Source organism: Neodiprion pinetum, chromosome 2 (assembly GCF_021155775.2).
Source record: "Neodiprion pinetum isolate iyNeoPine1 chromosome 2, iyNeoPine1.2, whole genome shotgun sequence".
Lineage (NCBI taxonomy): Eukaryota > Metazoa > Arthropoda > Insecta > Hymenoptera > Diprionidae > Neodiprion > Neodiprion pinetum.
Window position 1 is genome coordinate 9517799 of NC_060233.1, and position 14040 is coordinate 9531838.

The 14040-nt window shown below is 40.2% G+C and overlaps 1 protein-coding gene across 11 annotated transcripts in view; it reads left to right on the plus strand.

The window, feature by feature from the left end:
* Dscam2 (Down syndrome cell adhesion molecule 2) overlaps positions 1-14040 on the plus strand; it is a 118130-nt gene that overhangs the window by 8364 nt on the left and 95726 nt on the right. The window lies entirely within an intron of this gene.

Consider the following 14040-nt stretch of genomic DNA (forward strand, 5'->3'; position numbering starts at 1 on the left):
GTGACGCAAGCCTCGGGCCATTTTGAATGTAGAAACACCGTCGCAGCGAGTCTGTAGCAGCGTCACAATTCTGCGAACAATAGAGACGCGCCGTGAAATATCTACGTGCAGAGATGTAGAAAACAGGCAGCGTTCCTTCCGATTGTGGAAAATCCTTCGTGCAAACGATTCCGCCTAGTCGATTATTATTCGCGGAAGCCACGTTATGCATGCAATTGGTGAAGCTCAAATTTGAATAGAAATAGCTATTTCATACTCGGCCATTAATTATCCGCGTACCGTATGTATGTATTGTACGTGAAAAAAAAAAAAAAAAAAAAAAAAAAAAAAATGCCAACTCGTAACTTCGTTACATGAATAAACTTTACGTTGGGTTCAAAATGAATTCGCGAATTCTGAGACCATGCACATTTCGTGTGCATGTGCGGAATTGTGGGGATGAGGAGGACTGGATTTTTTGGCTCCTATCCAGAAGAGCGCATTTGTGTGACGTTGCAGACGTCGGTAAATCCGTTCTTGATTCAAACCGTCCGCGGATTTGCCCGCAGAAAGATACAGTCGCGTGGGTAACCAGCCCCCTTTTTCCTAAAACTTGCTTCACATAATATTTTTCAGGGATGCTGCACGAAGTTGGCGAAAAGTCGTCCGGAGGCTCGTCACGTTGAAATATAATCGAGCATTTTTCTCGAATGAATTTTCTTTTTTCTCCGGCGTATAGTTACGTACGAGGTCCATCGCTACGTGTTCGACCTTCCACGTTTTATACACAAGGGAGGAAATTCAAGTCCGGGGTGGAAAACGATACGTCTGTAAGATGTATACGTGGGTATAAAGGGGAGGAAATGAGGAGGGGGACGAGTTTCAACTTTTAAGGTTGTAAAATTAACGGCAATTAGGGAGATGGACCGAGTACGGGCCGGGGGGAACTAGAGTAATCACTTTTCTCCGAGTAATGAGTTTTAGAATCCAGATGGTTATAAAACCGATATGACTTCTGAGTGAGGATAAAGAAAAAAAGAGGGAAAAATATGAGGAGTTAAGAAGAAGAAGAAGAAGAAGAAGTAGAAAGAAGAAAAACCGTTTCCTCAACTTTTTAACGTTCATTATATTCGAGGATCGAGGGTTGGTTGATATATATAGCATCCACCGAGATATTTTCCTTCCTCGTCCTTTTTTCCCTCGTTTTTTCAGTCATACCTCATCCTCCCGCTACGGAATTCTTTTTTCATCCCCGATTCCAATCGTATATAGTTTCCTTTCAGATAAATTACCAACTTTTATATCGCTCGATGGAGAAAATCAGGAACTTTTACGAAGATAGCCTTACAAAGACTTCGAAGCCTAACTTGTCTCAATGTTATGTTCGAATACCATCCTTTTCAATTTGTTAAAAATTTTCAATCCTTAAGAGAAACGAAAACGGTTCGCTATTGATCCAGTTTTTTTTTTTTTCTTTTTTTTTTTTTAAATAAGAAATATAAGATTACACCGTAAGTGGTACGACGGAAGAAATTATCTATCAATCCTGCATTGTTTCGAAGTGTTGATCAACTGAAGAACTTGAAACTGATCAGATATGTTTCATCAAGAAACAAAATTCAAACCGGGAAGTCAAAATTCTGATCGGGTCAGACGGTTTGACCATTGCAATCCATTCACGTTCAATTTTGAGAGCGTTTCGACAGTTTTCGGGATAATTTGCCTGAAAAATCAGTTCGCTTGACTACAGAACGTATTACGAGCCTTGTTGAATTGGGGGCGGGTTTGAAATCCCGAATTTGAAAAGCTCCGGAAGTGAAATTTGAAGTAAAAAAATCGAACTCTTGCCAAACAGCAAAGTTTCGAATGGTCGGAAACGCGACCTCTCAAAGTTCCGCAACGCAAGATTCCAAAAATTCAAATTCCGATAGCGCAAAATTCCGAAAAATAAAGTTTCGATAGATTAGAATTTCGAAACTGAGATATACGCACAGAGCGTAGTTTACTCAACGAGTGGGTGGAAAAATCAGAAAACCCGAAAATCCGAATGACCAAGATTCCGAACGTAAAAATATCGAAAATCCAGAGCAAAGAAACATCAAAGTGGTGAAATCTTACCAAGCCAAAAACTAACGCAACTGAAAACCTTCGTTCACTCAGAATTTCGATGTTTTAGGTTTAAAAATTTTCTCGTTTTCGATCTTTGAGAACTTTGACTTGTCGGATTTATGCCCTAGCTTTTGGCATTTTGCCCTTCCGGAACCTTGACTGTCAGCTTTCGAACCATTCGAAACTTTGACGCTTCGTCGGAGTTTGATTTCTTTACTAAAATTCGAAATTTGGCGCTTTCGAAACTTTTCAAATTCCGTAATTCAACCCCCCCTCCCTCAAAGTGACCCGAAACAAAGCAGTCGAAGCGAGACGTAAGTTACGTACGACATTCGGTTGTCTTCGGGGGTTGTCCCCTGCACCCCGACGGCAGTAATCTTCTCTTGTCTCGATTACATACTCGTCCGTGTCGCAACACCGCCCTCACTCTCCGTCTCTCCCCCTCGTGACTCTCTCGAGCGACTTGAATTCAGCCCCCGGGTTCTTAGAGCCTGAGACCAGGAACGGCCCCCGACTATATACCAGCCCAACCTGACCCTCAACCCAGTTGTAATACAGCCGGGTTCATTTGTACGAAGCCCAGCAGAATCCCTTGCCGAGATGCAAGATTAAATGTACCTTCCCGGCTCCCAGCTCCGCGTGGATGACGGCTATGGAAGCCCTCCTCCTCTTCCGACAAACCTGCCCGCCACTCTTGTCTCGCGACACCCCCACCCCCAACCCACCCCCATCACCCTCTTTCGCACTGCCGGCTAAAAGTTTGAAACAAGGTACCGAGATACTCGTCGCAACCGATGATCCGACTCTCGTCGTCCTAAGAACGACAGATTATCACCGATGTCTTTGAAAAATTTGTGGAATAGACGTCCTGGTGTAAATCGCAAGTCCAACAATTTGTCCGTTGTTGAAATAACCACGACGAAAATACGATGTACCAGAGGTTGAGGAGAGGAAACCGATGTCGAGGTTCTTGAATTTTATAAACGCGAAGAAATATGTAAAACTTGAAATTCAAACGAAGATATGTCAAGTTTAGTTCTTACTAACGTCGTTCTTCGAATTCCAGAATCGATTCGTTTGCACAATTTTTAAAGAGTGATTGAAACTGGGCAAGCTATCCGAAAGTACGAAATGGTCAACTTGCGGTTGAACATTGCGCTGAGGAAAATTCCATTTTTTACAGTAGCTAGAAAAATTCGGTAAAACAGGTTATCGTTAAAAAAACTGTTTGAACATTGTTGGAATTACGAAAAACGAGGAACGTCTAACCATTTAGCGATATTGTCGATCCTTTTTTGGTAACCGCAACGCAAAATCAGATCGTTCGGTTTATTCTACTTTTTTAGTTAAGTAAGGCTTTGACGTCAATTTATAATTGCACAAGCACCAAATTTTCGCAACAGCTGAGAATAGAAACTAGTCAAGGACTGAGCGGTAACCGGAAATAAAAATTTCTTTCAGTACGGTCTGACGAATGAAAGTCGATCATTATCAGAACTCAGAATGAAGCACGATGGATTGAAACTACAAACACGTTGAAATTTTTCTTCCGAATATCACTTCGGTAGGTACTCTGATTTTCTGCGTAAAGTCTCAGTTCCTCCGATTTATCAACGCTTCTCACGATCAAGCTCCAATGGTTCATTGTGCAGGATGCTCGAGACTCGCGTGCGCGATCATGAATGGATTTTGGTGCCGTAAGCTCGGTTGGATATCGCGCTAGATTTACGAGCAAGATACAAAACGTGGGAAAGACAGTAGCGGCTGGTATGTCGGTTATCCTACGCTACTTGGCTCTCGTCTAAACTCGACACCGAGAAATCGGGGAAAGCGAGCGAGATACGCAAATGGAAATCTAAGAGGTACGGTAGCAATCATTAAACTCACATTTGGAGGATCCATATCTCGGAGCTACAAAACTTCCGCCTAGCTACCGAATTGCCTCGCGTACTACAAGACTCACTGATGACGAGAGATTATCGCCCGGCACTACATCCTTCCTCCTCCACCCAAGGCAAATTTCTTTTCCTCGGATAAACCGTTTCTTTTATTCCTTTCTAACGGCCACTCGTCGTATCTCGTTCGAGGATCGCCCGCCGTTTGGCAGCTCTTTAGAGACCAAATTATACTTGTTTTGCTCGATTTCAAGTTCTTCTTTTATCCGCCAGCTGTGCCGCGAGAGAAAAGCGATTCAGGAGCTGAAATACCGTCGGGATCATTCGATCGGATGATCGTGGGAGAATAACTCGTACACGGTGGAGGAAAATCGGTGATTGAATCGTTCACCGCGAATATATATCTTCGACGTCGATGCGAATTGATGGAAAAACAGCTCGAACGTTTTACGGAAAGTCTTACCGAACGTTCCAAATCTTAGACGGAAAATCGAGAGATATGATTTATCGCCTGGTTGGTAAACTCTGCGCGCTTTTTGGAATAAGAGAAACGTAGTCCTTCCGGTCCAGAGAATCTTTCAGCTTCGATTAATTTCTCCGTTTGGTATCACGTTGCGTCGTTCACAGTGACCGTAATTTATCATCGACTATTAGAAACGGGGTAAAAGCGGGGGTCGGGGATTTCGGAAAAAGAGAAAAAAAAAAAAAAAAATTGCGAGGAATTCGGCAACCCGGGAAATATACGTCGCATAAACGTGGCGGAAAGCTATCTTGCACAGGCATATATGCGTATGGAATATATGTACATATCTCTGCAAGCAGTCGAGTCCAGAGATCGATGTTCTCTAATATTACCAGTCAGTCACTCGGGCGGCAGAACCTGTCATACCGTCGAAGGATATTGCAGACATGGAATATTTAATGTTCGCTCAAGTGTGACGGTTGCGTATTATATATATATATTATTATATATATATCTGCGAGTCGGCCAGGGGTAGGAATATTCAGTGCGTTTCAATCATTTCGATTGAATAGGTACAGGTATACATATACGCGTGTGTGTTTAAGGAGCGTAGGTATGTCCAAAGGGTATGCCAACGATCCTAAGTGTAAACGCGTATAATGACAAGGTTGAGAAAAGGTGTAACATTGAGAAAAAAATCTCTATTTTCTTATTTTTACAACGATTTTGAAGGAATTAGGATTGCAAGATTTGAGCATATTTCGTTTCATTACGGTTTACTGAATTTTAAATTGTTCCAAGATTGGGAATTAATGGTTATTCCTTAGCATGAATCGTTACAATAACGTTACCAACTTCAACGTGGTCTGTAATGTCACACTTTCGTTGAATCAGATCAGTTAATTTCATGGATTACACGATGAGTGAATAACGGTTTGTTTCGTGTATCTGAAGAACGAGAATTTTTTTTTATCTCCACCCTATCCTTGTTTGTTAAGAACCTATGTATTGAAATTGAAGTGTTGTGCATGGCTTGATTCTGCTCGAGTGTTGATCGAAACACTTGAAATGAAATAATTAGTACCCAGTCATGGTACCTAAAGATCCAGGCAAGCAGCAGCGATTTGTAATTTTGGAAAATGGCTCACCTGAAAAAACCGAAACGTTAACGAGACTTTTGTTGTTATTACGAGGGATATATGTCGTAGAACCGCCGGAAACGTGGCTCTTTCTTCAATAAAAAATGAAAATAAAAGGCGAGGGAAACGGCGAGGGTTAATGTCTTCATTTCTTGGAATCCCCGAGCGCCGCGTTTTGCGGCTGGCACTCTCAAGATATGGGGAGGAATGGTGTTCGCTCGAACTGGTTTGCCTTGGGTTGTACAAATCGTTCGCCAGCTCCTCGAACTCAAATGATCGAGTACCTTTCCGTTTCTCCCGGAAAGGCCTTCTGATCTATAGGTGTAAGGAAGCACACATACTCCGGTATATATGGTGGTGTAACGCGTGATTCTGTTTCAACCTTCAAGAGGAATTTCGTGGAAGACCATTATGAGTGATGATTAGTAGATGGGCCAAAGGGCTTCGAGACCAACAAAATTTTTTAAACTCATTTGACATTTGAAATGTGTGCAGATAGAATGTGCGGTTTTGGGACTTGGAAAAATTCTGGTGGTCCCAAAATTCTCTGGTCTATCCAGTAATCGTGTCATTGCGTCATAATTACGGTGATTAACTGAGTTCGTGAACGTGGATTTCGGCTTTATACTATGACCGAGAGGAGAAGACTGATGGGAGGTGTATTCGTGAAGATTAAAATTAAAAATGGAAAGGAAACTGTCTCCGAAGAGGCCTTCCGTAAAGCGCAACGTCCGTTGGGTTTATACGGTTGAGCAGTGTGTTCACGGCACGACGTTAGCAGGCTTGTCTCGCTTTCTTGCTCCGAGGGGAATTCAACCTGCAGTGAAACTTGGCGGAAACCAACTTGTAATTGGAATTTACCACGTACTTGAATGTGAAGGGGAGGGGGGCAGCCTTAGCTTTTGAATAATATGTGAAGTAGCTGTTGGTGCTCGCCATGCCGATGGTATTTGGCTAATGCAAATGCAGAGAGGCTCCGCCTGCAGCCCCTTGCCTGACGCCTTGTATTATATCTCTGATGTGGTTACCGATTTCCGACAAATTATTCCCGCCTCATAATTCCATCACCTTTTTCCAAATATCGTCGACTCGACAAAATTGCGGTGAAAGTAATTCACAAGGATCGATACTCGGATGCGGAGCGTTGGTTAGAGTCCTTTAACGTTACGGGTGTCCTTTTATCCTCATCCTTTTTAAATCGCACGTCAATTAACAATTTATCTCACCTCCTCGACGCTGTAACGAAAACGAACGTCTTTGACAAGTTCAAAATAGGCTGGACAAAATTTCGTGAGTATAATTAAAAAAAATTGGGTAAAACCTTTTAAACAACGTTCGAAAATTTGCATAATGCTATCGATAATTGGAATGGTTCTTAGCGAACTTTTATCGTCAACGGGTTTCACCGACTTCAGCGACAGTTTTCACGTTCCTTGCTTTCTCTCCTGTGGCTCCGGGGTCTCTTTTCTCCCAGTCGCAGTGCAATAAAAAGCATGGGTGCGTGCACTCGCCCCGCGCCGTACAGAGACGGAAAGCTCGCTGCCTGGCAGTGTAATGAGAAATATCCCAGGGGAACCGGCATGATACAAACTCGACGTCGCGTCGCTCGCGAAGATACCGCGTCTTTTTCTCTTCATTTTTTCCTTTTCTTTTTTCTCTGCTCTTTATTCTGCTTCTTCCTCTTCGCTTTTCTCCCTTCTCTACTCTTATAGGCCCTTTACGCACACGCTGCTTTTCAATATCGACACTTCTCCAGGCGTGTAAACGTCCTGTGGCATCATTTACTCATCCCAGGTATTTACTTCTCACAATTGACTCGACAATTTATACCTGTACATGTATTAACTTTATTGCAAAATATTCAACGTAGCTCAGTGTTGACGTAGCTAAACTTCCTGCATTCAAATTTACGGTTTCCGGTGTTTTTTCTAATTCAAAATTGCTCGATTCCGTCGCTAAGATAATTTAATTTAATTAATTACAGCTGTTTAGGTCGGAAACGTCAACGTTGACGCGAAGTTGAATTTCTCTCTCACATTTATACGTGCCTGTAATCGATAAGTTTTCACATGTATATATAAAACTCTGCGATATGGAAAAACGAGGGAAAGTTTTCACGACACTGTTTCGGGCCCCCACGCGTAACTTTAAAATCGTTTTCATCCAACTTTTTTCCGTTATACACAGGAAAAGAAAAAAAAACGCGCTGCAACGTCGGATGCGTATACATATATAATGTAACATACCTGTACGTATATATGTGTATAAGGTGGCAAGTTTGATACATAATAAATAGGTATGATTTATGTCAGGCTTGCAGGTACAATTTGTTCAGCGTCAGTTTTTGCTAGCTTCGAGAGGGGGATGAATTATAGCTTCGGGGGTTACTGGCTTTCGCCAATGTTTCTGTTTGCGTTACTATCCTGCAGGTTCTCCTCGTCAAACGTTCTGTCTCCGCATATTAGAGCTTTGTGTGCTATTAACGGTCAGCCTGCAAGTTCCCAGTCGCTTTTTCAAAAAAACTTGCGGCAGAAGATAAAATTTTCTGTGTATTTCGATATTACTTTACGTAATATTCTCTGTCAAATTATTTTACTTATATTTAATTGAGAAATTTTACAAGATTATTCTTCGATTAGGATGACGAGAAAATTCTGTAAACATATTTCTAGTGATTTTAGTTTGCGGACCGTTTACTCAAGGAAACTGTATCAATTTAACCGTCGGTAATATAATTTTTAAAAAAACGAGGCACGCGTAACCATTTTGCGCTATTGTCGATCATTTTTTGTTAATTGCAACGCAAAATCAGTTTCTTCGGTTTACTCTACTTCTTCAGTTAAATAAGGCTTTAACGTCAATTTATGCTTGCGCAAGCATTAAATATTCGCAACGGTTACAAGAAAATATAGTAACGGTGATCGTAATGAGAAAGAATAGTAACGGATACTGGAGTTTCCGGTAACAGCTAGAAAAATAATTTTTATCTTCCACCTAGAACTATATTTTTCGATTGTGGTAAAAAATGAAAATAGTTAAGGACTGAGCGGTAAACGGAACTAAAAATTTCTCTCACAGTGTATTATTAAGTACTGTTAACACGTTGCGTGATTGTTATTAATGAAACACGTATTAAGCAGCCTGGTCGAAACTGCCAATTTTCTAGCTTGCAGAATTCACCCGCTCCAAACTCTCGACCGTATTTCAAGATATGCCTACTTTCTCCTCATCGAAGCAATAGGGCTCGTGTCGTGTTGTCGCGACGTCATTTCCTGCTGACATCGACATTGTGCGAAGTACATTATGTTGTCGCGTAAATTCAACCAACCACCCCCGGAGGCTACGAGGGTGCAGGTCGCGTAGTTCCTGTCTCGCTGAGAACCGAGAACCGAGATACGGGGCCAATTGTTCTCCAAGATCTCATTGTCCGTCCTTGTTTTATCTTCAATCATTTCAGGCGGTTGAATTTCGTGAAAAAAAAAAAATCTCTAATATTTCAGCAAAATTCACCTCCCAAGATTGAAATTTCTATCGAATCTTTGGTAACCAAGGTGAAGTGAAATTTTTCCTCGAAACAAGGACCGAGGTTTTGAAATTCGTTTCATTACCGTCTCCGTTTTTTAACTCTGCCTCATTTAATTTTACTCCTTTTTTAGTTACTCAGCTGTACAAGAGTGAGTTAAATTTCGGATAAACGGTTGCCCGTAGTCCAGAGACTTGTCGGCACGCGATGCCAAGTGTTCACGTGTGAAAAGCACAAGTGGAAGAGCCGGAAGCTCGAGTGGATGAAGTCTCGACATGCAGTCGCAGGTCCCGTTCAGGTTTTCTCAGGAACTGCTACCGTCGCTCTCTCCGTACAAAAACGTAGTTTCACACGTCCCTTTAAGTTTCCATTCCTCGCGCGGATCATTCTTTCCATAAGAGAGTAGAGTTGATTTTTGGATAAATCATTATTTCGCAACTGTAGGACCGTCTCGAATCGAGTAATTTATTTTTAAAACATAAAGTGTATTCAAATTCTGGGAATTAATCTCGTTTAACGTCTTTCTAAACTTTTAAAACAATGATTTTAGCTTCCATATTTCGCTACATTCACGTTACTAACTTCAATCTGCTATTTACATCTCGCTCTTATCCGCATCAAAATCGGACTCGAGGCCAAGGTTTTTGGATAAACTGAACTTGCAGGTGTCAGCTCAGGGGGACCCAGACACTAAACTGTGTACCGATCGCGTCACAGGGCGAGTAAGTCAGTTATAGTTATCAACGTCGCAGGCCAATCAATGTCCTCTTGATCATTATGGCCGGGACATTCGGTGGAGGGTGGCTGCAACTTCGTGGAGATCGGGTTCGAGGCGCGTAATCAATGCCGCCGGGAGCCACGATTATCTTACAGTATATCGACACCTGATACGTCGATTTCGATTTACCCTCCTCCAGAAACGTGGCTGAATATCTAAGGCCGTAACTACTGGGCGTTCTACGTACGAAGAGAATTCGGTTTTTGCGTTAAGGTTCTAAGAATCTGGTATACGTGCGGTGTTGGTCACGCGTGAGGCTGCGAGGACTTTCAATCTTTCGGTATTCGTCTTGCAAATAACGCCAATTATGGGAGTGACGACTCAAAATTAATGAGGAGCCATTGATATAGAGTTTTTTTTTTTTTTTGCCATTTCTTCGAACCCTGCTGGGTAAGTACATTGAATCTCCTAACACCAATTATAACGTTGAACGAGATCTGTAATGACTGACGACTCAAAGTTAATGGGATTAACATTCATTTTCAACGCATGACGCCTCAAAAAAGATTTCAAATAAACTTAATCTGTATAACCATTTATATGATTATAATATTAGCACCGTTATTGTAAAAATTTGGTTACAAGGAAAATGTCCAATTTTTATAAAAACAATCAGGGTGCAATACCCGTAATCAAATTTCATCGTTTTTATAAAGCATAAGGATAAAAAAACGATAAGATACAATCATTTTTTCTTCCTCTGCTGCATGTATAGTGTTACAAAGGGTGAAATCACTCTTTTATACTCATCATTCTGATCTGGTAGTCATCGTATAAGATAGAAGACGTATTTAAAAATCTTCGATTGTTTAAATTGAATTAATCAAGTTGTTGCGTCACGCCATATTATTCTAAAAACAGTCCTGTTACAGACTTTAAAGTGAAAACTGGTATTAAAAACATACTACATTTTTGTTTTCATTTTTATTTCACTCTTCTGATCACTTCGTTTCTTCACTCAGAAACCTATTTTATTTGCTTTGCTACATACACTTTCGTTTATATACACGTATTAAAAAAAAATTCGTAACAAGATCTTTTCATAAGATTCGTCGTTTTGATTTTCTCTTTCACGTTCAGAAATTTTTTTTTTCATACAGTTTTCTGTAACAAGATATTTTATTTGCGAGCAGTCCTCGGTTCAAATTCCAAACAGAAATGCGTTTTATTCGACTTGCGAATAATTGCAAGTTATTTACGTTACTGAAAATTCTACCAACCGTCGTAATTAGACTAAGGATTTCAATTTTATTTTTCATCAGCATTTGAATTTGAATGTATTAACCAGAGTAAAGAAATTACATATAAACCATTCGGGAATTCCTTTGATTCCATTCAGTCTCGTCAGTCGAAATTCATAGCAATTCTAATAAAACATTACCTTACTCTATAGACTACGCATTATTTTACCCGAACGATATGAGACTATAACAGTGAACAAATAAGTTATTTCAATTAATCATTGAAACACTACAAAACAAAACATGATCTTGCATCGATCAAACATTTGTTAGATGAAAAAGTACGATATTCAGACAAACAAAATGATTTTCATATTAACTATATAACACAGGTCGTTTATCTTAATATTTCGTTGACTATAGATCCTCGTATTTGTGTTGAATATTAATTCAGTCAACAGAAGTATTTTTCATTTAGTTCCTGCAGCTTATAAATTTTTTTAATAACCAAATATTCGTTACGCCGCATTTAATTGATCGAAGACATTATTTTTATTTATTTATTTATTTTTTTTTGATTCAACGACTTTTTTCTTTCAGTGTATAATATATCAGCTCCCGCTGCGATTTGAGAGCTGAAATAAATTAGTGGAAATTTAACGAGCCTCCGCGCTACGTAACGGCTCGGCGAGATGTTACTTTATTCCGTTCTTCAACGATATTTATTATTTATGGCTTTTACGAAGCGCTACTGGGATTCGCTAGAAGCGCCTGGCGAGGACGTTAATTATTGGCTCATTCAAGTTTACTGTTTCTTCTTGATAAATACGGCTAATTTTGAAACGTCAAGTGATTATTCGTACGTGTTTTTAAAGTGAAGAATCGTCGATTAATTTTCTTTCGACATTTCAATGGTTTCGTACCGAATCAGGCGTCGAAGTCTTTGGATCATCGATTCATGAATGCCGGATTTTGAGCCCGAAATCATGCCTTGAATTTATCCGTGATAATTTAACACTTGCGATTTCTATACAACGTGAATATACCAGCCTCACGTTTCTATAATTTCTGCAGCAGCGTGTCCTCCGTCATCAGAATTACTCCATTATCATTAAGATGAATTGACTAATTATACAATGAGCCCTTTTCCGAAGCACATTGTCTACGCATTTCTCTAAACGACACACGTCGCGTACATTAATTAGGTATAATAATCTGCTCGTGGCAACGTCGCGCGATCAATCAAAGTCCAAACGTTATCGCATGAAAATCTTCAGTGATAGTGATATGAACCGAGGGGTTGCCAAAAGTTTCGCTTTTCTATGGAATTGAATTTAATTTTGTCGAAGTGATGAAAGACGATCAAAAAAAGAGAGAAACAAAAAGTAAACACTGTTCACAAATTAAAAAAATCTGCAAATGAAGCAGTAAATTTTAGAGTTTATAAAAGAAAAGTGCGTTTTTTTTTTTTGTGATCATATTTTCCGCAAATGAATATTTCAATTTTACCGGTTTTCTCTCTTTCCCATCCATTTTCAACTACATCCCACTATCTTATTATACATTTTCAATAATATTACAGTTTTCAAACTGACATATCACACTTACGCGTAAAAGGAAAACACCAAACACTTTTAGTTCAATAATGTGGCCAGAGTCGAGTCGGAAATAAAATCTTTCACGTAGAACAGGATTAAAAGTCGATTATTCCCTTGTGACGTAATGTACCATTGAATAAACAGGCGAGCAGTAACGAGTGTATCGATAATCGGACACCCTTTGAGAAAGTGTAACTCGAACGCGTCAGAAACATATGTAACACTTTGAGCCGGATACGTTACGCGGGAAAATGGTGCAAGCTCTCTTGGAGCTTCCGTCCTCCGGCCCCATAACCCTACCGTAAAACTCATCTGCGCATAGAACCGGCCACTGTATCCATGCACCTACAGCCACGCCTGCTCGGATACACGGCTTGCTATCGGATATATAATACCTCTTGTGCGCTCGATGGGGCAGATATACGGAAAATGGGTTCAGCCGCAGTGGACCGGTACAGGATATGCAGCTTTTACGCTCAGAGTATAACGACGAATCGTCGTAAGCTCGGGGTTTTGACACAGAGGATGAATTTTTACTCGTACATCAAAAAACGTCACGATTCGTGTCGGGGAAATACGTGGAAAGACGGTGAGTTGGCTTTTTATTCTGTTAAATGACACGTGAGTCGAACCTTTATTTTCGGAAGCTTGCAACTTTTCATCGAAGAAAATGGAACCAGTGACGTTTTTTTACACATCTTGCTTTTTCCACCCGTGGTATTGATTTTTTTCGATAATTGTAGTGGTTCAAACTTTGTAGAAAATGTTTTATTTTTCAGGCACAAATTTCATGTACACCCGGTTGAGAGGAAATTCAAATCTACCTTACTTTGGCAGTTTTTGAGGAAAACAAAAGTGGCACTGTGATTCTCTCCACAGATTCGCACAAATATTCGCAATAATCAAGAGAGAAATGTAGATAGAGACTTTAGTTTTATTTTATTTTCTTCTCTAAAGTTTGTCCAAGCTACTTATACTTATCATTTTCCAGAGATTTCCTGTCTGATAATATTCGAGTTGTGCTCGTTGAAAAACCTTACCGGAAAATAATTGCAGTAACTGTCATATGAATTGAATTGGATTTTCAAAATGTCTTACTTTGACGATCGGAGGAATTTTGGTGCCTTCTATGACTTTGTTCTGCGCCTTCAATCCGCGTCGTTAAATCAATCATTCGATCAGCTGACAAGTACGCATTAATATACGGAATTTTGAAACGAAAAACAAACTTTGTAACTTTCACTACGTTGAAGCGGAGAACCGTTTATACGCATCGCAGCGTTGCGTATAACCCAATGATGACTTTTCTTTTTCTCCCCATTTTTTTTCTCTCTCTCTCCCCTCGTTTGTTCGTACGGAAAAACAAACTCGAGAA